The 26,063-nt window shown below is 37.5% G+C and overlaps 1 protein-coding gene and 1 long non-coding RNA gene across 5 annotated transcripts in view; one reads left to right on the forward strand and one right to left on the reverse strand.

Moving 5' to 3' along the window:
• The window catches only part of CTNND2 (catenin delta 2), a 691,061-nt gene that overhangs the window by 332,745 nt on the left and 332,253 nt on the right, over positions 1–26,063 (forward strand). The gene's annotated exons all lie outside the window — the stretch shown is intronic.
• Positions 24,939–26,063, reverse strand: part of LOC131575772 (uncharacterized) — a 34,861-nt gene continuing 33,736 nt past the window's right edge. Inside the window, exon 4 of the long non-coding RNA XR_009276854.1 lies at positions 24,939–25,042. This is a non-coding gene — a long non-coding RNA (uncharacterized LOC131575772). The remainder of the gene's footprint in view (positions 25,043–26,063) is intronic.

Raw genomic sequence — 26,063 nt, forward strand, 5'->3', positions numbered from 1 at the left:
TGATTTAAAAACATTTATTCATTCTATATCTGGCTGAGAATTAAGAAAACTTGATGTAAACTGATGTAATCTGAACCTCTTAAGCAAGCACATACAAGATTTAAATGATTCTGACATATGCATTGTTTCACTTCTGTCCTTTAAAAATGTTTGTGTGAGACTCTTTGCAGAGGAATAGGACGAGCTGATTCCTGAGGTCCAAAGTCAATTTTCAGCTCACCTAGTTGTCGGATCAGATATCTGCTGTGTTTGTGAGGGGGCTGTAAAGGTTAGATATATATTCTGTCATAGTCACTGAATAAAACTGAAAGGATTCTCTGATGGTTACAGAGCAGGTTGATAATCAGAGCTGGAAGACAGCCCATGTGACATAAGAAAGGCCACTTCATGGCACCCGTTCTTCTTCTACCTCTTGCCTCCTTCCTTCACCCATCATCATATTATTTGGATGCATCATAGGACGGGAACTGGCTTTTCATATAAACTAAGTCTAGCTTGTTTTGGCATTCATAGAGCCATGGGAGCTATGCTATATACACTAATTGCCTTTTTTATGCAGTTGGTTCTAAAGACAAAATTTCATGCTGTCGGTTTTTCAAGTGGAGTAGAATACTGACAGGGTAAAGGAGGTGCTGGAGAAAAGTTGAATATGAAGTCTTGGCTATGGCCATCAGGACATTACAGATTCCACTGGAGTTCAAGAATCTATTTACTAAATATCAATAGTTAAAACTATATCTAACTTTTGTCCTTGGTTTTCAACATAATCACTAACTTCTGTGTATGGATTTGACTACTTTCCCTGTTATGGAGATAAAAACTGGGTGCAGTCTTTAAAAGTATCATGTACAGAAATGACCCTGTGAGTGTTCAGATCTGACCTCTCATTTGACTTAAGCCATTTAATTTCAGCCAGTTTATATCTACTTAACTAACACATGTTTCCCTCACGTAAGTTTCAGAGAAATGTGAACTCGGTTTATAGGCATTAAGGGGTGGAGAGTCTATAAGTGCCCGTGGTAGTTTGCAGTTCTAGTGGTTATGTACCTTCATGAATATTTGTATCAGATTATTCAAAGGAATTGTTTGGTATTGTAATGCTCTCTGTACCAGAAGAAAACCCTAATACCTTGATTGGGAGAAAGTTTCATATGCTGTAATCAGAAACCCTCTCAGTCTTGAGTAACTGATCAAATGAAGCCTTTTAATCATATAGATCATACAGAGGCACACAGAGGCATTTTCATCAGTTTAATTTGTATTATTCTTCATTTCTTTCTCCAGTCCTTTCAATGACCCCTTTTGAATTTGATCTTTCTAAGCAATATTTGAATATCAAGAGTATTTCTGGAAGCCTTTAACTGAAATAGAATTTTCTCCACTATTTTTATGCTCTTCCTGCTACAGCATATGGCTTAAGTAGATAGATATTTAAACATGACACCAAAAATCCTCTTTAACTGTTTTTCCAAGATACATTCTCCACTCTTCAGGAAAAAACAAAATTCCTTATTGTTTAATGAATTACTCTTCTTTTGACTCTAATAAAACACATTTTTACATAGGAAAGTAATCACAATTTGTCTTTCCATTTGTTTTCTTCACATCTAATAATTTTGCGAATTCCAGTCATCAGCAAGCTTTATAAAGGCATTGTAATACTTTCTTCCTGATCATCAGTGAAAATAGTTTTAGTTGTCCTACATACTGTCCCCATTTGCTACAGAAGATGTCAGCCATTTCTCTACATGTGCTTTGATTCTGCCCAGTCCTATTTTCTATCTGAAAATATTATGCAGAATGGCATTGGGTAAACTGTTTCTACCATTAATTTTAAAAAGTGAAACTTTAGATCTAGGAAGGCAATCAAATTGGTTTGATAGTAACTATTATTGGTAAACTGTTATTGACTGACATTTGGGACCAGCTCTTGGTCACTGCAAAGAGAAAATACCTTAATACTGCCACCAATTGATTCAGCAAGTGGAAGAATAATAAGGTAGACTAAAGCAAAAATTCTAAAAATACTTTCATAAAGTGGTTTCTCCTGACTCTTGTTGTAGAACCCCTCAACAGAATTTCAGCTTCCATAGTTGTTACTCAGGCATGATTTATTTACAAATTCATGCTTAGAAGAGTATACTGGTTTTTTTTTTTAGCAGAGTTCTCTAAAGCAGTTTGCAGTTTGAACCAACATACAGTTTGATAACTGAACTACAAGTGATGTGAACAAAGTAGCTATAGTCTAGTATTCAGTGTATTCTTGAAAATAAGCAAGACTACCTAATAGTACCTGAATGTTCATGCATACTCCAGACAGTCAGTATGTTTAAAATTGTCTTACCAGAATACAGGCTTAAATATAAATTACTAACTAGACTGTGTGACTTAAATTTCATTGTGAATCTCATAATTTTCTAGGTGTAAATTGTGCAAGAGATTAACTTTGACCTTTTTTAAATCCATTGAGACAGAAGGGTTTTGGAATCAGCATTTGAGATCATGGGCAAATGAACACATATGGGAATTGATATAACTGCCCTTCACATGCTTTGTGATGTGTTGCATTTGCTATCTGTTGTAAATAATTCACCATTCTTTTTATAAGATAATGGAATAAATTAACCTATTAACTGAACATAGGGTTTTCTGTATTAAATTTTTGTTTCCATTAATAACTCCAAATCTTCTCTTTTCCATTATTCAAATTTTAAGTAGCTTGGACTGTATAATATATTAGAGTCTCAAATTTGAATCAGAGCAGTGTCAAAATTACTTTTCTGTTGAGGCAAATCTGCTTTTGTAGCTTTTAATATGCCTGCAGGTGTACAGGATGTTCAAAATGTTAGTATGCAGTTCTGAGGGGAAAGGGGGACAGCTTGCCTTTTGCCTTTTTTTCTTTTTTGTTTTTTAACCATTAGACATAGTATCAGGAGACCATAATTTCTACACCAGGCTTGACAGAGAGACAGCAGTGAGTTCAGCAGTTCCTACCACCTGTAGTAGTGTTCACTGGTGGCTGAGGTACATTTGAGAACCAGTTGTGAGGGGCTCACAGACCTAAGCAGGCTCTCCTTACTTGACTACCATGTTCAGGGGTTCAGCTGAGGAGATGCAGGTAGGAGCCATATGGCTTGGATTACTATGCAGTGTAAGATCTAGAGATGAAAGGATACAGGGGCTCCTCTGGGAGCCTGCTTATAAGGTGGATGATCCCCTCAAACAGTAAATACAAAGATTTGCATGTCTTTTCCAAGTCTGGTGAGTGATGCAGTATTCAACATTAACAGTTGTTAGTAATTTATAATAAAGCTAAGACCTTTTTATTCTCCTTTTTCAATTAAATTATTTTGTGCAGCGTAAAAAAATAGCATCACAAATTTGTCAATTTTACAGGATGAGGTGCCATTCTTATTTTTATGTGAAATTGTCCAAAACACTTAAAGAACCAGCAGCATGTAGATAATGCATGTGTCAATGTTATAGTTCTAGCAAAAATACAATATGAAAATGAAAGTATTTATGCTTGCATATACTTAACTTTGCTGGGAGCTCTAAATGTAATCACTTTCATTTTTCCTTGCAAATGTGCTCATAAGGAAGAATAGTACAGCATCACAGCACTTTGCAACACTCGATAGTGATTAGCCTGATTAAGTTACATGGTACTCACAATGAGTAATTTCAAAGTATGTAATATTCAGAGATAGGAGCAGGAGAAAACAGCTCCTTTACTTTTGTATGTGCTTGCTGTTAACTGTCCAGTGAATGGCCTTTTGCCTTTGTTAGACAGCATGTAGTTGCTTTTACTTGCCCATTTTGTGCCTTTTGTGAATGTGCCATACAGTGAGAATATATATCACCACTCCATAGTTTTAAGGAAACACTTCTGAGCACTGGCAGAGTTTGGCTCCTTCCTTTCAAAATTTTGATCTACTTCAGGCATCTTCTAGGAGTTTGTTCTCCCTAGCTGATAAGGAAGTACAAGATTAATACTTTGTCCACAGTTGCCTGTTGAAACATTTATTTCCAATGCAGATTTTTTAACTTAATCTTTTATTTCAGGAAATTGCAACCAAGGAGAGACATGAGTTCTGTAGAGCAAGTAAAATGCAATAGCTTCAGCTATTAAATAAAAATGTCTGAGATTTTTGCACCTGGGGTTTAAGAAACACTGGGTAGTAAGTAATGTTATTCAAAATATATTTCCATGATTTTTCCATTTAGAAACATTCCTTCAATCTATGTATATTATTCTCCACTTGATTATGCACTTTGAATTTTTATAGCCAAAATTATTTTTGCTCTTCTCATAATGATTACACTATAAAATGCTTTCAAATATTTTAAAAATAAAATAGCATTCAATAACCAGTTCTATTATTTACTATCTATAGATCTCTGCAGAAGAAGCTTTTTTTTTCTGTCAAGTTACCTCTGGAGCCACTTATTCTACCCTTATTCTTTCATTTCTTGCAAGGGTACCATAATCATTACTAAACATTTATGTACAGCTGTGCATGCACTGTCATAATGATTTGACAATATTTTGCAAGCAAGAGAAAGTCAGTATTTGCATCTTCAGTAGCTTTATCCAGACTTCTTAGAGATGCCTTTCTAGCGGCAATACTTACTGTGTACCACTCAGATTTTGCCCTTTGTTATTTGATTTAGCAAGAAACTCAAAATTTTGCACAGATGATACTTGCCGTATGTGCCTCTGATTTATTTTAATGCATTAGAGATATCCAGGAACAAGTGAAATATATTGGATTTATAAAGAGGATATTAAGTACAGGAAAGACTAAAATGCTCTGAATATTCAGGTACTAATTTTTAGGCCTGTTTTCAAGAATACATGTTATGATATCACATTATAGAGGTAGTGATAATCTCCAGGCCTGCCTAGTACTGCACTATGACTGATAACCAAGCTGTCTTTCTTTAATTATTACTGGTTTTGTCTGTGGAAAAACTGAACCGAAACTACCCTCTCAATTTTAATCCACAGACCCCCATCTAACTGGGGATTCCAATTTGGATTCCAATTTAGACAGTAAAAAGAGATCCTTATCCCATCATCTGCCTGTGCCCTGCTGAGTGCAGTAGAAGAACATAGCTATAAAAAAAATCAGGCAGTTTTAGAGGTGTAGTCATGGTAGATATTTATTCAGTTCTTAGATTAAGAACCCAATAATGGAATATTTTTATTCTTTTGAATGATAAACTAGTTTGTCTCAGAGTTTTTTTGTTGTTGTTTTTTCTCTTTAATGATCTATATAAAGTATGCTATTTAGTAGCAATCCCTGCTCTAATTAGGAGTACTGGTGTCACACTTTTCATGAAAGAAAAGATTTCTAGTAGTTCAAGTGTCAGGTAATGACAATTTTAACTAAAATCAACACTGGCAGAAAATTTGGACAAGGCTTTAATTTTCCACATCTATCTGATTTGAACAGATTATTTTTTAATATATCACAAAAATCTGGAATTTAAAAATAGTTTGCTGTGCAGGGATTGGAATGATCATAATTCTTTTTTTTTAACTTTTCAGAGTAAGTGGAATCCATCTGTCTATTATATTTTCCCCTAAGTTCTAACTGTAATTATTTTGTAGTATCACATACCTTCATATTTAATTGTTCCACTTGTATGAAACGTTTTATTTTCAACTCATCTTAAGGGTATACCAAAACATCTTTTACCAACTCAGTCTGAATTGAATGTTCACCTGTAGCTTGTGGCTTAAATGTTTTTCTCGCTTGGCCAAGGTGCGTCCTCAGTTCAAAAAACCATTTCTGTTTTTTTGTACGCATCTCAATTTAAATATTTGCAGAATGCAGTTAGCACAGAATTGACATTTATCTTGAGACTGTTCTTGAAATATAAGATTTACTGAGCAATTTAGATGTGGGAGGAACCCAGCTTTCATCCTGGATGCATGGTGTTCTGAAAATAGAAGTGGTTTTTCCGATGCTTGCTTATGATCCAGCTAAGTTGATATGTGCTGGCAAGGGGTTTGGGGAGCTGCAAACATTTCTTATTTTCAGGATGTCATTTCAGTTTTAAATCAAATCTCATTTTTTTCCAGCTGACCATTAGATGATTGGACAATAATCCATTTGAGCTCTGAAACTTGAAAGAACCTGAGTTCCCGGACAGTGGGATTCTGCTAAGATTCTTCAAAAAATCTGTGATTGTACTTTCTTTTGCAAACACGAACATCACTTTCTGTCTTGTGAAAAAGGTGTCTATGTTGTCTTCAAAATACTTTTAATTTGAAAAATAATGATACAGACTCTTCTTAATTAGGTATCTGATTGTGATAGCAAACAGCAGGAGAGGAGGCTTACAAGGATAACTTACGTGACATTTTTTTCCATGTATGCATCGTCAAGACTAGATCAAAATGAAGCCATATGTTGTTAAGCAATCAGAGAATTCTAGTACCTGCTGGTACCATACTTTTATTCCAAAAGCAAGTGCATTTTTTTTAATTAACTCCTTGTGATGTACAGCCAGGTACATGTCGGGTGGGACAGACAGCACTTTAGCTTCAGACAGGGGAACCACTGTGGTTAAGAGCTGAGTGCTGCACTTAAAGTTCACGCTTACTTTCCCAACATAGAAAGTTCATTCTTTCTCTGTGGGGCACATGGCCACAAAGTTGCATGTAAAGGTTGAAGACAATGATCTTCTAGTGTTTTTGTTTATTTATTTCGCAATTTTCAGCATGCCTGGGTTTAAATTATGGCTTATAATTTATCTGATCCTAATAACATGGTTTTAGGGTAATCTAGAAACTGGTTTCATTTTCTCCCTGTTCCTTTACAAACATGACTATTTTTAAAATCACATTGTGATCCCAATATGCTCCATCTTTTTTGAAATTCTGATGTAAAACCAGTGAACAGTCAAGATTGCAAGGCACATGTGAAAGTGTCTGATGCCAGCTCAAAGCAAGATCAACTAGAGCAGATTGCTCAAGATTGCATCCAGTGGGGTTGTCTCCACAACCTCTCTGACCAATCTGTTCTAGTTCCTAACTGTAAAACAATTTTCCTCATATTTAAGTGGATTTTATTCAGTCTTAATTTGGGCTCATTGCCACTTGTCCCCTCACTCACTATCACTGAGAGGCCTGGCTCTTCTTTGCTCCCTTACATCAGATTCTTATACAAATTGATAAGATCCCTCCAAGCCTTTCCTTCTTGAAGCCTTTTCAGCTCTCAGCCTTTCCTTGCATGGCAGAGACCCAAATGCAGTTGTCACCTTTATGGCCCCTCACTGGACTCACTCCATGTCTCTGTATCTTATGTCCCAGGGAGCCCAGAGCTGCCCACTGTGCATAACATGTGGCCTCACCCATGCTGAGCAGAGAGAAAGGATCACCTTCCTCAGCTCACTGGCAGTGATTTTCTTAATATAGCTCTGGGTTCTGTTGGCCACCTTTTACTGCAGGATCACACTTGCGGTCATACTTGTTGGTTTACGTGCTACTTAGAACCCAAAAGGACTTCTCTGCAAGGATTCTTTCTAGATAGTTAGACCCCAACCTGCACTGGTGGGATTGTTCCTCCTTAACCCCGTGCTGAACTTTGTGAGGTTTCTGTCAGCCCATTTCTTCAGTCTGTTGAGATCTCTCAATGGCAACACAGTCCCCTGGTCTCTCAAACACCTCTCACAATTTTGCATCATCTTCAAACTTGCTAAGGCTGCACTCTTATCTATACAATTGAATTATGATGCTCAAAATGGCCATCTTCACACTGATATAATTTATGTGGCATTTTCATCCCTGATGCCTTTGCCTTGAATAGATGAAGAGAGGCTGTGGAGTGCCCCCACCCAAAGAGGCGAGGATTTGATTTTAAATAAGCAGCGTTAAAGTGAGAAGTGTCCTGGGAAGAGTAGATTCCACCCCTCTGCCTTGGGGGATGTGCCCTATAAGCCCAAGAAAAGTTGTTCCACTCCCAAAATCCCTCGTGTGGTGTCAGCCCAAGGTGTTCTGCCTTTCTTGTGTTGCAATTCATTGTGTTCTGCTGCATTAACCACTCCTGTTGTATACTTATTGGTTTGTGTCCCTGGGGCTTCTCCCTTGCTGTGTCCCTATTAGACCCAGATCAAAAAACTCCATCCCAGCTCTGCCCCATAAAACCCACTACCCTGCCTCTGTTTGGGGTTTTCCATCTCTGGATTAATCTGAGTTCGTTCCTGTGCTGGTGACGCCCCAATAAATGGATTCCTGAGTTTAACAAATTGGAAACCATTCTCGTTGATTTCCCATGTCAGTCACAGGTGGCTGTAACCTCCCTAGACAACACCCTGCTGCTGCAATGAGATGCAACAAGAGGCAATATATGTTAGGGAATTGATGTGCTGTACACAAACAACAAGAGACCAGTTCTTAATTTCCTGTGCCCACAAGGAGTGGTCTTTTGTAGTCACAAAGGACTACAAAACAACAGTTCAGATGTAAAGGATATTGGACTTGGAAACTTAGGTGAGTTTAGTTATGAATACTGTTGAAATGCAGGATTTTCATATGCAAGTTCTCATTTTGACTTAATTTTGAGGACCAAATGTATTAATTCTGTGTCTGGCTGACTGAAAGGGAAATAACCTCTAGCACATGTTTCTGATTTCCACTATATATCTCACACACGTACCATCTCCTAAATTTACTGTTATCCATATTCAATCCTGAAGTACATAGCTCATTCTGTTTAAATCTTTTTGAGTATTGCTTTATCAAATTTTTAGGATATAATAACATCATAAAATTACCGCTGCAGTACCTAATCTTTATTCTACATATGTCTATACATAGTAGTTCACTATTTCAAAGTTCATACTTAATGGACAATAAAAAATATTTAATAACTGTCTCCCTGGAAATATGTTATTTTTACCAGGAATATTGGTTTATTGGTTATTCATTTAAGTAGGCTCTATTTAAATGTTTCTGTAGTTTTGTTCAGGCTACAAAGTTCTTGGCCATAATTGTACTGACAGCTGTGGATCCAGTAATCCATTTGTATAAAAATCAAAGTATTACTCACAACCTTAAAGCTGAAAATAAAATGGTGGAATAGAATTTAAACATGTAAGTCAGAGAAGGATAGAAAAATAAAAATGTTTATGACTGGAATATTTATAAGGTTACATTAATTCTAAATGTGATTCACACTGCGATATGAGGAGTGAGGATAGCTTTATTTATTAAATAAATAAATAAAACAAAAATAAACCTCTTAGCTACCGATTGGGCCATATTCTAGTTTTACAGAATTATTCAAATATTTTTGTTGCTGTAAGTATGTCTAGAACATGCTACATAGGCGTGACAAATTTGCAGGGGAAATAGTTGTCTGACAGATCTAGTAGCCTGTGACTTCCACAGCCAAAGAGTGTGGCTGTCAAGTGCATCACCTGCTGGTACACATGTCATGAGTGGGACCAACAAAGTGTGCTGACCCTGGCTAGTCTGTTTGCCTGAGAAGTTGAAAGGAGTTTTTACTCCTAAGGAAGGCAATATTATTTGGCTACTACAATGCAGAGCATTTTATCGACCTTCAGTTTGTCACTGAGCAGGAAGGAAATGGAAATGCACTTGAAGTCAGTGTGATAGGCTCAAAAAAGTATAGTGGCTATAGTGGAGTATCTGAGTGTCTTGGTTCTAGAAGACAGGTGTCTGCTAGGGAGAGCAGGAGCCTCTCTTGGGATGAAAGAATGTAGACCCCCTCCCTTCGAATTATTATAATTTTGAAATCAAGGGGGCTTTCAGGCAGAGATCTGGGGATAGGAATAACAGTTCTTTTCTAGTATAACCAGGCAAACAAACAAACAATAACTACAGCAATAACAAGAACACAGAACCAGGGACCCCGTGACAGCTTTCTCGGCTGAGACGGGATGGAGGAGAGGCTTTGTTTTCACAAACCCCCTCGGGCAGTCAGTCCCGGTGCTCCTGCAGGGCTCCGAGGAAACAGTCGGCTGGGACAGCAGGGACGAGCTGAGATCCTGGGCTGGTGGATGAGGTGGATCAGCAGGGATGAGCTGAGATCCTGGGCTGGTGGCTGAGGTGTATCAGCAGCTCCGCAGCGGTGGCTGCCACACGTCCCGGCAGGACTGGGGGTGCGAGGCCACCAGCAAAGAGGGGAGAAGGAGAAGAAGCAGCAGCCCTGTCTGGGTGATGGCGAAATTCCCTTCTCTCCACCGCAGCAGCTCCACGACCCAGCACACGAACGTCCTTCCCCGAAGCCGAGGAAAAGCCAGCTAAAAACTGTCCCCACCCTCCTTTTTCTGCCCCCTTCCCCCCCCACCCTGGGCCCGGCCACTCTTTGTCCTTTGTGAGCACCCCTAAGTACCGGTAGTTAGGTTGTCCCAGCACATAATGGGTAAAAATTCCCACCTAACCCTCAACACTGAGCTATGGTCACCCTTAGCTGATGGCTCTGATACAGTAAATTAGACACAGGTAACATAAACTGCAGTGGAGCAAAATGGAATCTGACAGTTGGAGATTCCTGACAGGTGCATTTAAGATGTAAAAAAGACTGGGGCAATGGGGGATATGGAGAAAGAAGCCTGAATTCAGGGCAGGTGTAATCCACGTTATCATAGGACCTGGCTTTTTACAGATTCTTTCAGGTGGTCAAGGCTTTCATAAAATAATAGAGCAGATGTCACAGATTTATTGGGTTAACGAAGCTTGTGGAAGCAAGTAAAAACTACAGAATAATTGTGCAGTCAGCTGTTCTCATAGAGCTAAATTTGCCGCACACAGCAATTATGTCAAATGTCCTGAGCTGGTTGCAAGGAATTAATTTTTTTATTTTTTTTTTTTCCCAAGAAGTAAGAGTCTACTCTTTGCTCAAATACAAACTTACAAAGGGATTGAAGGAGAAAGGGAAAGGTGCCCATTTTATGTCAGATAGCCCTTCACTTCAGTTGATGCCATACTTTTGCTTAGCAGGTTGTTCTTTTGCAGCTGTGAGAAAGGTTGCCCTATCTGTCACATGCGTATCTCGTGTCAGCTGTCTAAAGAATGAATTGCCATGAAGGCAGACTTCTGGTCATGAGTTTCAGGTGATGGCACATATGTTTCACTGCCCTCAGCTGAAGAAGTTGTTGAAAAAATCCTTTCCTTTCAAATATGTTTCTGAAAATGTAACTCAGCCTGAGAAGATGGTATCATGGCCTGCTGTTTCTGCCATCCCAGGGATTCCAGGTTATACTTTCACAGTTTCGAAACAAACATGGAGATTGCATTCACGTTCTCTTTTTCCTGTCTGCAATGCAATTTGGGACTGGATTTTAAATGCAGCCAGACTTTCTTACATATGATGTCCTGGTTAGGAGGACACTGACAGTAATGCCAAGCACACTGTACAAGCCAGAACAAACCACCTGCTTTTTCTGAGCAGCATTGGCTCTGGGTTTACAGGAGTTAAATCTATGTGTCAAATCTAAGGACTGGCTTGTACGAAACCTGCTTCATATACTTGGAATCAAGTTGCTTAATATACCAACATTTTTCATCCCATGTTTCATGGACAACCTCACTTGCATAGTAATCTACCTTCTTCAGCTCCTACTGATCTGACTAAAATCTGAATCTAAAATCTGCTTAGGAAGAAATAAAAGGATCCATTAATTGTATGCAATAAATCTGTTTATTCACTGGATAAATACTATTTGAGATTCCAGTGTGCTTGTTCTTGTCACTGGTTCCATTAATACTTATTTTAATAGGCAGGAGATGGGAGGAGGAGATAGCAATTCTGAAAAAAAAGAAAGAGAAAGAAATCTAAATACCCCCCCTCCCCCCCCTCCATCCAGTAACTCATGTTAAAGTTTTTCAGAAATAGAGCTCTTTAGGTACAGGTGCTGGGAAGTAGCAACATTGAAGTTTGGGCTGGAATGGAAAGGAATTAACTAGGCAACCCACCATGTATACAAACACCATGTGCCATAGGAGAGTTTTTCCTCATGTAGATATACTAGGGAATCCTTGATCCTTTTATCCTACTACTGATGGTATGCTCACTCATGCGCTTCAGTATTTCTGGATTCCACCCAGCATCAGGTCAGCTCGCCCTGAGAAAAGGCAGGTGAGGGTGCTGGCTGTCACACCAAGGTCACCTCTTGTCAGTGTCTCCAGCTCTGTGCCCTGCAGCTGCCTGGAGCTGACCTGGCACACAGGGGAGTCAGTCAGTCAAGTGATACAGTGCAATCTGGATTCTTGTGCTGGTTATTTTAATTATGTATTACTTCTTGAAAGTGCTTCTGCTCTTGTAAAGAGGACTTCATAGAACATGTCAATCTTGAGAAGGCAGCCTTAACGTGTAATATGGAAATTTTAAAGGTGTTATGGGCTCACAGTGATGCAGAAGAGCATGTTTTCGAATTTTTCTTTTCTTCAGTGGTAAAAACAATGACTTTAGAAAGATAGAACTAAAACTTTTGGCCGCTATTAGTGCATATCACCAACATTTCACATGCGATTTTTAGTAGTATTTTGTTTTAGACAGAGGTCAAGAGGTCCAGTCTTATCTGATACCAAAGGACTACTTTAATACATTTCAGGTACTGATCACGTCCCATTTTCAAACTGCCTGAATTTGTCTTGCATACTTCTGTGAAAAACTGTATTCCCCCAAGATTGACTTTTGGGGAATGCTGGGTTGTTCCTCTCTTGCTTAGCTTCAATTTAACATTGCCAGTTATCTCTTGTCTGGCTCTTTTTATGCAGTGTTCAAATTTTGTACTGTTTCCTACTTTATTTTTGAAGCTATTAATTTGGTGATGTCATCTGATAATGGGTTAAATACCAAATGGAATTCCAGATGTATTTGATCTACTTTTCTTTTTTTTTATTCCATGAAAGAAATTGTGCTCTGTGAAATCTTCATAAAATCAGGTGCATTTATTTCTTTTCCTTTTGAATTATTAGCAAATTTTTAACTTTGGAATCCAGTGTAGACTTGAGTTGTTAATTTAGATTTTTTCCTCCTTTCTTAAATAGGTATGATACTTTCTAATGTCTGTTTAGAAATGGCCATTCCTAGCTTGAATGAGTAAAAAAAATGTGTGATTACATCTGCTTATTTCACTTATGGACTGGACACGTTATAGTTCATCACAAGCCATAGAGTATACCTCACCATTATCCCTGAGTAGAACATCATTCTTGTTGAAGACAGGCCAGATACAATATTTTTCTCTGTACAGGTCACTTCTATTCCAGTCCATCTTAACAGCAAAGCTATTTTGTATTGAAGTCAAAACTATGCAGTCATTGTGCACAGGGTTGTACTGAACTATATTTCTACATACAAGAAATTGTAGAAATTGAGATTCTTAGAATTTTGTTTATCAGTGGGTCTTTCTTTATGAACTTTTTGCTTACTCTTTGTTTTTTTTTTAAACCAAAAAACCCGTTAGGATCTGGATACAATTTTTAACAATTTAAGGCTAAGAATACCTCCCAGCCAGCACTCATTGATCTCGCTTTGAGCAGAGGTTTTGCTCTGTCTATGCTCTTAACACTTGCAGTCCTGAAGCTAACTGGCAAATCCTGTTCTTCCTCAAGATGACCATAAAACTCATTGCTTTCTCAAGCAAAATTGTTGTTTGCAACTTTGAGCTTTAGCATTTCTGTACTGTGAAAAATTAATTTTGTGGAGTCTAGAACAGATTTTATGTGATTCATATTCAGGGAGAAAAAAAATCAGTTTCCTCACTTTTCATATTAGCTCTGTTTTGCAGTGAGAACAGATTTAGCTTTTTGGTTGGACTATTTCCAAGATGTACTGAACAAGTAATACAAAATCTCAATTTTACAATCAGCTTTTAAGCCTAGATTAAGATATTCAAAGAGAAAGAAGTTAAGAGAGCTAGCAAATGATAGCATAACTCAGTTGAGAACCCCTCAAAATTTCATTTAGTGTAATTAGAGAAAAGAAAGCTAAAATAAATGCAAAGCTGGTAACTTTTATGTATATGTAGTATTTCTGAACATGGTGATTTAGATGGGCATGAAGAGGAAAATATAACTTAGTGGAATGAGTTGTAGTGAAAACTAACTGTATTCTGTATCTGCTAGGCATGGGGAAGAAAGATTTTTAATTAATTGTTTTGAACAAGTGATGTTCAGGCATCCCAGAGAGGGATTTGTATTGGTAGCCAAGAACTCAATTTTCTTATGGTTCAGTAACCTTTTCACCAAACAAAGGACTTTCAAAGAATTGTATCTACCAATGTAGAGCCCAGCTAGTTACTTGAGATCTGGTTTTCATTTCCCTTGTCTGCTGTTTCAGCAGAGTCAGCAGAGAAAATTAGTGCTTTTATTTAACCAAATACATTTTAACACTTTTCTGCATAATTGTGCAGACTTTACATAAAGTACTAGACAGTCCTGTGCACAGGATGAGGATCACTGCCCTATCTTAATACTTTAAAGTGTTACAATTTTCAAATTTGAAGTGTTTTGAGGACTGCAAAAGGTAGAATTTTATTTTATCAAACAAGCCATCTCAGCAGTTGAATTCTTTTATTAAAAGGTTCTTAGATAGGATCCCAGTGCTATCATAAGTGACAGACTAATTGGTCTCTTAAATACAAGTGACAAAAGCATATAGCTAAACCTCCTGCATTTTTTTTAATGCAGCATGTAATATTTGTGAAGTTGCTTCTCTAGTATTTGCCACATTTGCATTGGAAAAATTTGCAATAAATAAGTAACAGACAGCTTTCACTACTTGTCCAATTTACTCTCTGCTTTGGTCTCCCCATTTTGTGGAGAGAAAGATGGTCTTAATAGTAGCTAAATGGAACAATGATATGGAATTCAGGGGTATGCTTTTGTTTTTCATGAGTATTGGAAAGATTGCCCAAAACAGGCCACAAGTGTTAGGAAAAAGTCTGCAATTCAGCTGTAGCAATATCAGCTGCATGGTAATAGATGCAGATGGTGAATTTGGTACTTGCTTCAATATGTAGGCAGTAAGCAATAGTTATAGATCTATAGGTTATAGAAAATCCAAAAAGAACAAAGAAGCTGCATGTAGAATTTCCAAAGCTGACCGAGCACTTGTTTTTGGATCTGATCAGAGTTTTAATCTAAGTCTGGCTACTAGTACATTCCTTCATGGTTTACCTGGTTGACAGACCTTTGGGACTGGACCAGGACATAAAGTTCTGTTGCAAAGTAATTGCAACAAAAGTAATGCAGTATTGAAATGTGTAGGTTAGATATGAAATGAAAGGATTCAATATCTAACTATCTTGTGAGACTTCATGTTCTGTATGTAAAGAATATATCAGTAGAAAGGTGATTTCATCTTTTTGTTAACAAAACAAAATTTCAAAGGATTGGTTTAGTTGTCTAGTAAATTTCACAACACTTTATATCATAATATTCTTCTAAGAATAGAGACAATTGAAAATACTATTTGTTTCAGCATCACTAGTATATATCTGTAAGAGATTATCTTCTTAATTCTAAAAAAAAAATACTTTTACTCTTCAGGAATATTCTTTTTTAATGCCTGCATATACTTTTTTAAAATACAGCATATTTCTTACTAAAGAAATTCTCTTTGCTAAATCTAAACTATGAACATAGTTTTACTTGTGTCGTGTCTTCTGTGTTGTATTTCTTCTGGTAGGCAATGAATAATGAAAGAAATATTATTTACATAGGGAACTGATTCTCATTTTCCCCTCTGCACCTCAGTGGTGGAAAAAGCCAGAATAAAAAGACTCTGTGCTTACAGCAATGCTCCCAATCTGTCTAAAGGTTACATTTAATTTTTGTCAGCTTGTATTAATATAATTTTAGTAATTTTCAGTAATAAATGTGTGATTAAAGGTTATCCGTATAGCTAAATAGCTGTTATTACCATGTGCCATTTTAGTTACTTGGATAATTTTTCAAGTCTGTGTGCAAACAGACAGTTTACAAATAAGAACTTTCACTCCTTTAGTAAAAATCATAAATCAATAGCAATTTTTCATGGGTTGATACATCTGCTTATCACCTGCCTAGCAGACCCAATTACCTTTACATTCATCTAACATTTTAAGTTGGAAAATAGTTTTCTATTACCTTTATGTTCATCCACTGAAATGTAAATGTAATACTCATCAGTTCTTACATACATTATTCTTGGTATTGGTTGCTTCTAGAAAACTCTATTGCCTGGTGTTTCTGATGATATCACTTATTATTTTATGCAGTTATATGGATACTGCTTTGTAACAATCATCAATTTGCCAGCATCACAGATCAAGGTTCTTTCAAATACAGAATTGGAGACAACATCCTGGGCTGCCCTCCAGTTCCTTGAAACTGGAACTAATATCAGCTCTTTCTAATAAACTTACAAACCAACCTTCTAAGAGCAGAGTGAGTATAGTTTTGACACCTCAACTCAAATTGTGTGTGTGGCTGCTTCTGTGATGTTTTAATACCTTTTCCTAAGTTCCAGCAAAAATTTCAGTGACCAGCTTGATCTTGTTTGTCTTTATCCAACGTGTGCTTCCTCTGACTGTCACACTATATTAGGAATGGCAATAAGCATGACACTGACTCCCTTGGCTGCATTGTCCAAGAGAACAAAGTTTATTATTCTTAATCTTCTTGTATACACATGTTCGATAAGGTCCGAAAGGTAAAACTCTCATTGGTTATTAAAGCAACACATCACCATCATGGGTTAAGTAGAACACCTCCCCTCGACTGTTTCCTAAACAACACCTGCTAAGATTGTTGTCCTTTACCACCGACTGTTTGGATTTTTCCTTATGCTTTCTCAGGCCAGAGTGAGAAGCCTGTGTGACTTAGTTTCACACAGGCTCTGTTCCCTGCTTACTTTTTGCATTTAGCATCCATATCTGACTGTTTCTTTTTATCCTGTTCTTCAGCCTTGCTAAATTATAAAAGCCAGTTGTGCTCCCTTACCAGACTTCAATTCTTTCATCTAAATTCACTAAACTCTTCTAATTTCACCTTTTATCAGTCTTTATTTTCTCTGTTAAAAAAGATAATTAACTGAACAAATTCTGAACAGTAGAATACTGATGGAGTCTCCCAGGTGCCTTGCTACATTATGTCCAGGACAGTACTTTGAAAGTAGCTGAGCTTTAAGGGGCGGCTGGACCAAATATTTCCAAATTCTTTTGTAAAAAAGATCAACAAAATCTTTCCTGCTTCCTGCAGAATCTGTTTCTGTTTCATGGAAGTACTTCATGTTCACACATCTGGTGGAGAATATGGAAACAAAAGACAACCTATAAGGTATAGATGACCAACATGCAGTCTCTTCAATGCCGAATTCAGACAATATATTGACATTGAGACTACACTTTTTTAGTTACAGGGGCCTTCCAACCACTGTGGAGGCACAGTAGGAGTTTGCTTCTTGGCTTCAACAGGCATAAGCTGCAGGAAAGCAGGTAGCTAAATAAAAACAAGAAACATCTTGGTTCTGTATTTTCTTTGGTAGAAGGGAAAAGGAATGCAGAGAAAACAAAAGAATTGTTTACAACAAAAGAGGTGAAGGTGAGAAGCCCAGTGAACAGAGGTTTCCTGGAAGCAGCTGAGTGAAGTTAATGTGAAGGGGCTGTTAGGGAGAAGAACTAGGAAGTGCTGTGATGTGTGATTTCACACAGTGACAAGCTCTGTGTGTGTGTATTGGGAATTTCCTGCATGGAAATACACTTGCTTCAAGGTAGAGGCTGTCTTGCTTCTGTCTGCATTATTTCCCTAAGGAAGTCCTGAATTTAAAATGAATCATCCCCTCAAAACACAGAAAATATCCCTTCCTATTATTTACAAGGACAACACAGAACAAATATTGTAGCTGAAACAGTCATATAAAGTGTGATCATACTTTACATAATTTGCTGAAAACAATGGTCAGCATGAGGCTCTTGGCTTGATCATCATGTTAAGGATTAACTCTTCTGCAGAAGGGATATCCTTGTGCAATCTGTTGGTATTGAGAAGATGAGGAGCTCTATGTTACTACGTGCTGGGTTTTTTTACCTGCTCTAGCAGTTAGCTGTCCCTAGAAAAAAAATATTGCAATATCTTAATTTACAGAAGGGGATTTCTTGAAGGAATTTCATTTATATTGCACCATATTTATTTGGAAATGATCATTATGGTAGCAAAGACCAGAACCAAAAATATACTGAAAAAATGTATTGTAATTCTTATTTTTAGGTGACTGTCTCCACACATCTGATTTGAGTTAGCAGCCAAACCACAGTGCTCATACAATGCATAGGGAACTATGTGCCTCAGAAAATAATCCATCTCATAGTCACTGAATGTTTCTTACCCAACATCAAAGCACAGGTTGTTTATGGCACCTTACAAGAAATTTACTCTCACTCCTCGGCCTTCAATACCTTTTGCTACTCTACTGGGAAAATACCTTTCCTCCGTGCTACTGTCTGCACACTTTCCCTGAAGGCATCTTTCAAAACTTGGTGTGAAGAAAATTTAGCTGTGGTGGTGGTGTGGTGGTATCTTTTATAATGGAGTTTCTTAAATAAAATAATGTATTGTTTTCTATACAGAATAGAAGACTTTTCAATGGGAAAGGCAGGCTATTGCCCAATGGTTACATTGAACTTAGTCACTGCTTTGATTTCTCTCAAAGTATTATAATTAGTTTCATCACATTGTGCACGAGTGCTTTAATAGCTAAACTTTTGGAATAAGAAGGAGAAGGGAATGAATAAACTAGATCTCACTTTATCTTTTAGGTCTTTGTTCTGTTTTCTTTAAAGCACTATCTTACTTTTTGTGTGATGTTGTCAATAAGGCATGTTTGAAGAACACAGTTTTATGGGTACTGATAGGCTGTGGTGTGATTTAGGCACCAGACTGCTCTATTGCCTTAAGGCAGAGATGATTCTATCTTTCTACTATTGATTTCTCTAATTTGCCATTTCTGATTGTATTTTAGATGCTTGTTTGGTTTGGATCAGATCCAAATACCTGGGACTGAAGGAATATCACCACTGGGACTGAAGGAATATCACAGTACACTGCTATCTAAACTTCTCTGCTGTGTAGAAGTGACAAAATTTAAAATTTAGGATGGCTGTGTGGTGAGCTCATTGCTCTGCAGCTTCCTCAGGAGGTGAAGGGGAGAGGGAAGAGCTGAGCTCTTCTCCCTGGGATCCAGAGACAGGGGACACCCAGGAACAGGTCAAAGCTGTGTCAGAGGATGTTCAGACTGGGAATGAAGAAGCATTTCTTTACCAAGAGGGTGGTCAAACACTGGAGCAAGCTCCTAGAGAGATAGTTGAGGCCCCAAACCTGCCAGTGCTTAAGAGGCATTTTGACAATGACCCTGATATCCTGCTATATAACCTTCAGCTGGCCCTTGAGTGGTCAGGTATTTGGACTCAATGGTCATTGTAGATCCCTTGCAATTTAATTCTGTTCTCTTCTAAATGTGTTCCTGTGTAGCTATGTTCAGTTTCGGAAATGAGCTCCCTTCTTTTTCATTTGAAAATATTTTGATGCAAACCAGAAGAACTAACAGTATTAGCAGAAACCCAGCCTTCACCTAATTCCTTCTTTTTATGAACCATCATGCTTTTTCTTAATTAATAATGGAAAATTACAAAGTTAAGTAATTTGGTTTGATTTTGGCTTCTCTAAATAAGAACAAAAGAGGTGCTGTATCGATTCAGAACGGGGTTCTACTTAGCCCAGTATCCTGTGGAATCCTGGAATGCATAAGGGCATGAAACAGACATCAGGGGAAGTACCGGGCAATCACATGGTACTTGTTTCCCTAATGTTGTTACTGTGTCCAAGTTTAAAGTTAAATAAATACACAATGTATTTATTTAACCTCTAAATTCTTCTCCTTGGAACAGCAGAGCTTCCAAGGCTTCCACTCTGAAAGAACTCTCTGCATTCACTGTCATACCGGTAACTGCTGAACTGAAGGTAAAGGAAACTGGCTGGTTGCAAGTGAAGTAACAAGTGTTCTCTCCCTAGGTGACCAAGTTCATTCAAAATTTAAGTAAATAGGTTTTGGGGTCTTGTCTGTGTGAAATTAATTCAGTAACAAAATAAAATTTACTGTAATCAATGCTCCTGTAGACCATTTCAGGAGTGATGGTCAAAAACTAAAGGACAGGCTGTGTTATGCTTTGTCCATTAAATAACAGGCTCTGACACCTGCTTTGCAAGCTCTTAAGCAGTGCACTGTGTGGAATGTAAGGCTGCTGGTGCCTTCTCATGCATGCTGTGTACTTGAACGGTGTTCTTAGTGGTGTAGCACCTGAACTTAAATCTCATTTAAATAAGAAGAAACAGAACAGTTTTATTAAGCACAATCGGCACAGGAAAATTGAATATAAATAGGACTGGAGCAGTTTAAATCTTGTTTCTAAAGGAAAATCATGTCTGCAAATTTCTGCAAGTATTAAATGCAGAGGAAAGCACTGATTTTTAACTGATTTTTAAGACCTGTTTCGAAATTTGGCTGCAAATATTTCCCTGCATCATTGGAAAGAAGTACAATACTTTCACAGCACAGCCACTAAGTTCTGGTATTGATTTTGTAAAACCTAGGGAATAACAATAATTTTTCTGGGAAAAAAATTAGACAGTTTTCTTTCCCTGCTGGAACTTGAAGCGAGGCTGTTCTAATAAAGGTGAGAATTAACCACCTGAATGGCTTTTCTGGCATCTACAGCTAAGAAACTTATCATCATTTTAAAAGCCAGTTTGAAATTTCCAAGGTACAAGAGAGCAGCCATCAGTAAAATATGTGGGGGTTTGTGGGCATATTGTTTATTTATTTTGGTTTGTTGGATTTTTTTTTTTTTAATTTTTTTTTACATTTTCCAGAGTCATTGTAGGAGATTGGATGAGATTTGTTGGAACATCAAAAAAAAGGACTTCTTGGTAGGTTAGCCAAGTTGATACCACAGCTGACCAATAGAGTGCTATTAAATATTTGAGACAGCCTACAGTGTCACATTTATAGAGGTGAAGAGCATGACTACCAATGTTGTAGATTTTGATGCAATTTTAAATTGGTCACAAAACCTGAAAGTTACTCTGGAGGATTGCCTTTTACTATGGTAATTTATTGAGGGGTTGGTACCTTTTCACAGCATTATTAAATGTAAAATTTACTCTCAGATTATTTGGGTTTTTTCCCTCACCAGATAGTTGATACTAAAAGTTGTTTGCTATTTTGCAGATAACCTGAAATGTACCGCTGATTTAAAATCCAGTTCTCGTTTGCTTTAGCTGGAATATTAGTTTTTCATCCTCTTTGCTTTTTTTGTGAAACGCTTCTGGATCTTTTTTCTTTCACCTTCCACAACAAAAAACAATTTGAAAATCAGTGAGACAGTATCTGCCTGTAATTATATACAGTAATGTTTTTGTAGCTCCATTGTAGAAATAATTTAAAAGATCATGTGCTGATGCAACTCCTTGTAAAATCCTTTCATAGTTTTTCTACAGTAGTGTTATATATAATTTCATTAATTTCTTTAGATATAATTTTATGAATTGTTTTAGAAAACAGTAAAAATATTTTTGTGTAGCAGTTAGCTATAGCACTTTCTCAAAAAAATGAGTGACCACTGTAAACTGAATGACTTCACACAAAGGAGAGGCACACAAACATTTCTTGGATAATTCGAGGAATACAAAAGTGTGAATCTGCCCTGGCAGCCTGTATGAAGGCTCAGTGGTAAAGCAAGGAGTGTGCCAGAAACAGTGAATGAAAGAAAACCTACCTCCCTTCCCAGCACGAAGTGAGTTTCTTTGCTGTGGAGAGCAGCTTTGGCCTGCTGTGCATGTGCACAGATGTATCTTGGTCCATGGGATAAAAACAATGAATTTCTGCAGGCTGCATAATAAATACTATTGGGGGAGAAGTGTTTACAGGGCAGTGAAGCTCCTTCTTGCACTGAATGGTTCTGAACTTATCAAGGCATTCCTCTGAAGTGGGCCAGGTCTCACATTAGGCCATGTAACGTCTAAAACTGAACCCAAGCGATGCTGCAAGTATTGCTGCGTCCAGGTAGCGTGCAAAATGTGTCTTGGGCTGGGGTTTGGTGTAACTTACCTTTGCCTACCATTGTCCCTGCTGCCAGTGCCACAGGCAGACATCCACCTTCTAGGAGTTCAGCTGAGTCCAAGGTGCCCTTGCTGCTTCCCAGCACCTGCTTTGGAAGTGAATCTCTGGGTGTTTGTACAGGCCCTAATAGCAACACAGTCTGAGGATCTTAGGCAGCTTTTCTTCTGCCAAAGTACTCAGTACCATTCCCCACCTATGGGTTACCTCCCTTGAGGACTTATATGGCTGGTGAATGTTGTCCAAGCATTCACTTCTATACCACCAAAACTGCTTTTGACTCCCATAAATTGCTGGGAGAGGCATTTCATGGTCTTCTGTAATTCACCTTGTTATGCAGGTGCTGGCTGTCTACAGAGTCCATCTTATCATGGTGGATTCCTATCAAGTCCATCAGGAAGGGGCACCCACTTCTTTTTTAACTTGACTTGAAGTACAGGAAAAAATGAAGGCTCCCTAAGGCCTTGTTTATAGACAAACTGTAGGTCAGTCTGTGATGTTTCTATTTCTGCCTGAAAAGGGATAAACTTGATGTACAGAGCTGCTGGTAGTAGTCAGACATCCTCAGCTGGTTGTAGAAAATCTGCATTTTTGCAATGCTCTGTGCTTTAGCTATTTCCTTGCTGTTCAGAGATACATAGAGGTGCCCAAGTGATGTTCCCCAAAATGAGCTCCCTGCAGCATGCTGTGCACATTTGCCTCTCGCCCTCCCCATAGGCACACACAGAGGGTTCTCACTCCTTTGGTGCTTTTGTGACATGCATGCAGAAATGGGAACGTGTGAGTTCAGCTGGAATCAAGATGACCTTTCTATAGTGTCGTGGTTTCAAGCTAGTAATAAAAACTTATTTATTTTTTGCTAGAGATATGGATTAAAATAAGAGCAAAACAGGCTTAAAACTTAAAGGAATAAAGACAGTTTATTAACAAACTACTAGAATAAAAATACCAAAATAAACTTTCAGAGAACCCTTTTACTTCTCACTACTTGATCATTTCTTTGTATACATAACAACATAGAGACAAAAAAAAAGTTTTACAATCTTGGTGGTCAAAAACAGTTTCAATTTTAGAGTCTTTTCATCAGTCCCCGTAGAGAAACAGAAGTCTCTTTCTGCTAATCCATGGAGTTTCTAGAGTCCACTCCTCCCATCTCACACCACTCTGAGGTGTGCAATGGGTCAAATTGAATCTAGGGATGCTATTTTTAAGGATAAGTGATTCAAAGCAGAAATCTTTTTCAGTTGTCCCTGTGAGCCCTCCTGGAAAACAGCCATCTCCTTGGCTCCTTTAAGGCTTTAAAATCTTCACTTCACTCGCAAGTTCCAGCAACTCACAGGATCATAATCATTTTCTTTTCTTTAAAGTCCACACTTTGAATACTCTATTCCTCCCATACTCTAGCCATGAATTAAAGGAGTCTTTAAACTACTGTCCATCTCCATAGCTGCAACAGAAAGACTTTTCAGCAACAAGCATCTTCTTTTTCTCTCTTTCTTATTTAAACTTGACTCTTTTCTTCACTGTTTCTGGTAGGTTTATGATGTCTTACATGTTAATTGTCTCTCTTTCTCTGTCTGTTCTAAGAAAAAGGAGTAATCTGTTGTTTATCTAGGTAATAAAGGAGTTAAAAGAAGAAAGCTACAAAAGTTCATAGTGTCCGGTTTCAGTCTAGCAACAGACTTTGAAAACTAAACAAAACTGCTAAACTGCTTTTCTCTCCTTCCCCCCCCTCCCTGCGGCCTTGTCCCGGGCCTGGGAGGGGGGGGGAAAAGCCAAGACGGAGCTTGTTACCTCTCCAAAGCCGGAAACAAAAAGAGAACGAGACAGCTCTGAGTGTACTTCTTAAGGGAGTGTTTACAAGTTGAATTCACTTTTTAATGGTCAGATTTGCTGTCAATTCTTGAAAATGGCTGATAATTGGTCAGGAAGAAAAACTCCCATCAGTCACCAGTAGCTTCAACTTCCCTTTTTTTTAACTCAGTTTTAAAGGTGAAGCTAACCTACGACATATAGATATTTACTTTGCTTATTCTTGCCTAGGGAGGTAAAACATTTTTTACTGAAATATCTTCTTTCCTAGATAGTTATTAAAGGTAAAGTTTTAAGCACAATGTAGTGCATCCTTACAGAATATAGGTTCATTAGCTTAAACATTAACATCAAAAACTAAACATATAACAGTATTCTTCTTTTGTTTAGTCAAGTGTTTTGGTCATTCATTTGGGTTTTAGCATTATCTTCTCATTAAGTTATTCATATTCCTTGCAATTTTCCTTCAATACATTGAATTTTCCAAAGACAATATGACCATAGAAGAATCAAGTTTTGCATAGTTGAATAGTGATGGAGGATTCTTTCTGTAAGTCAGGCAGAATTAAGTAGAACAGTAGTCTTATTTGTAACTAGAACATTTGAAGCATATACAGATGCAATGACTACCAAAAATAAAAGAAGAATAAATAAATCACAATTATTCTTCTGAGTTTGGGTTAAGGGAGGTAGTAATTCTATCTGTTTGAGTTCTCAGCTCAGTCATATTTTATGCTACAACTTTCTAATGTTGTACTAATGTGGTTCTGTTTAAAATCCCTTCCTCAAACTCTTAAGGTGGGCTCAGGTTATTATAGTTCAGAACAACTTGATAAAGAATTTTATTGCACATTTTCCTCAGTCAAAGATACTAATATTAGCAGACTTATATAATGAGGCATAGGAATATGCAGAAAAGTGGTTGCTAATGCATTTTTCTTCAGAAAAAAATTATGAAGCAGGAATACATTTTGCTGAACTTGCTGAAAAATTTATTAGGACAATACTTCTGTTAATTATTAGTTTTTTGTCTTTTCATGTATTTGATTTAACAGTAAATTGTACTGATCTCTTGTGAAGCTGGGAAGCACCTGAAAGAAAAGGACAAAAAAGTATGCTCTTTTATTCACTCAAGCAGATTTGGCACAGTCGTTTGACAACCTAAAGGCTTCCTGCACAAAGAGATCAGGTTGCTTCAGTCAGGAATCCTTTCCAGGCCAAAAGCAAGGGACACTCAGTTTAAAAAAGGGGGAAAAAAAGAAAAATAAAGAACATCTAAATTAAAACTATTTTCTAGGGAAACCCTTTAAAAGTTTGTTTGTGAGACTCTGGCATTGGTTTGAAAGCAAGAAATGATAGCTTCAATATCCAACAAGCTAAAGATCATGAATTTAACTAAGGAAAACAGCACTCTTTCTATACCAGAATATACTGATATCTTTGTAGGAGCAAATACAACTTTAATAGAGAATCATAGAATCTTTTAGATTGGAAAAGACCTTTATGACCATCTAGTCCAAGCATTAACCCAGCACTGACAAGTCCACCACTAAACCATGTCCCCAGCTGTCATACCTACTCATCTCTTAAATACTTTCAGGGATGGGGACTCACCACTGCCCTGTGCAGCCTGGTTCATGTTCCACATGTTGAATAAGAAGGTAGCATTAGGATAAAAATTCTCATGGTGGGTCTGCTATCATGACTCTAAGAGCTACATTATTTATTGAAAGACCATTACAATAGTGATGAGGAGAAGTGTAACTAAAATTGGAAAAATCAAAATGTAGTGAAAATTCATTGTGATCCTGAGATTAATATGGATACGGTACAGTGTTTCTGTGTAAATTAGACAAGTGATACTGGGGATTACTGTGAATCAACCACAAGTGATTCATTGAACAAAATGAACTTTGTTACATTTTGTACAAGTTTGCTACTTAAAAAGGGCTAAGCTAGAATTCCTGGAAGTGGTTCACTCTTTATGCACGACTTGATTTTCTTTTTTAACTTATTTGATGAAGTGGCATAGGCTTTTACATCATTGTGTTCTTGCCAGCAACATCTAGTAATTCATTCTGTCATCAAGAATGCCACTCAGGATAGTGCATT

Source organism: Poecile atricapillus, chromosome 2, assembly GCF_030490865.1.
Source record: "Poecile atricapillus isolate bPoeAtr1 chromosome 2, bPoeAtr1.hap1, whole genome shotgun sequence".
Taxonomy (NCBI): Eukaryota; Metazoa; Chordata; class Aves; order Passeriformes; family Paridae; genus Poecile; species Poecile atricapillus.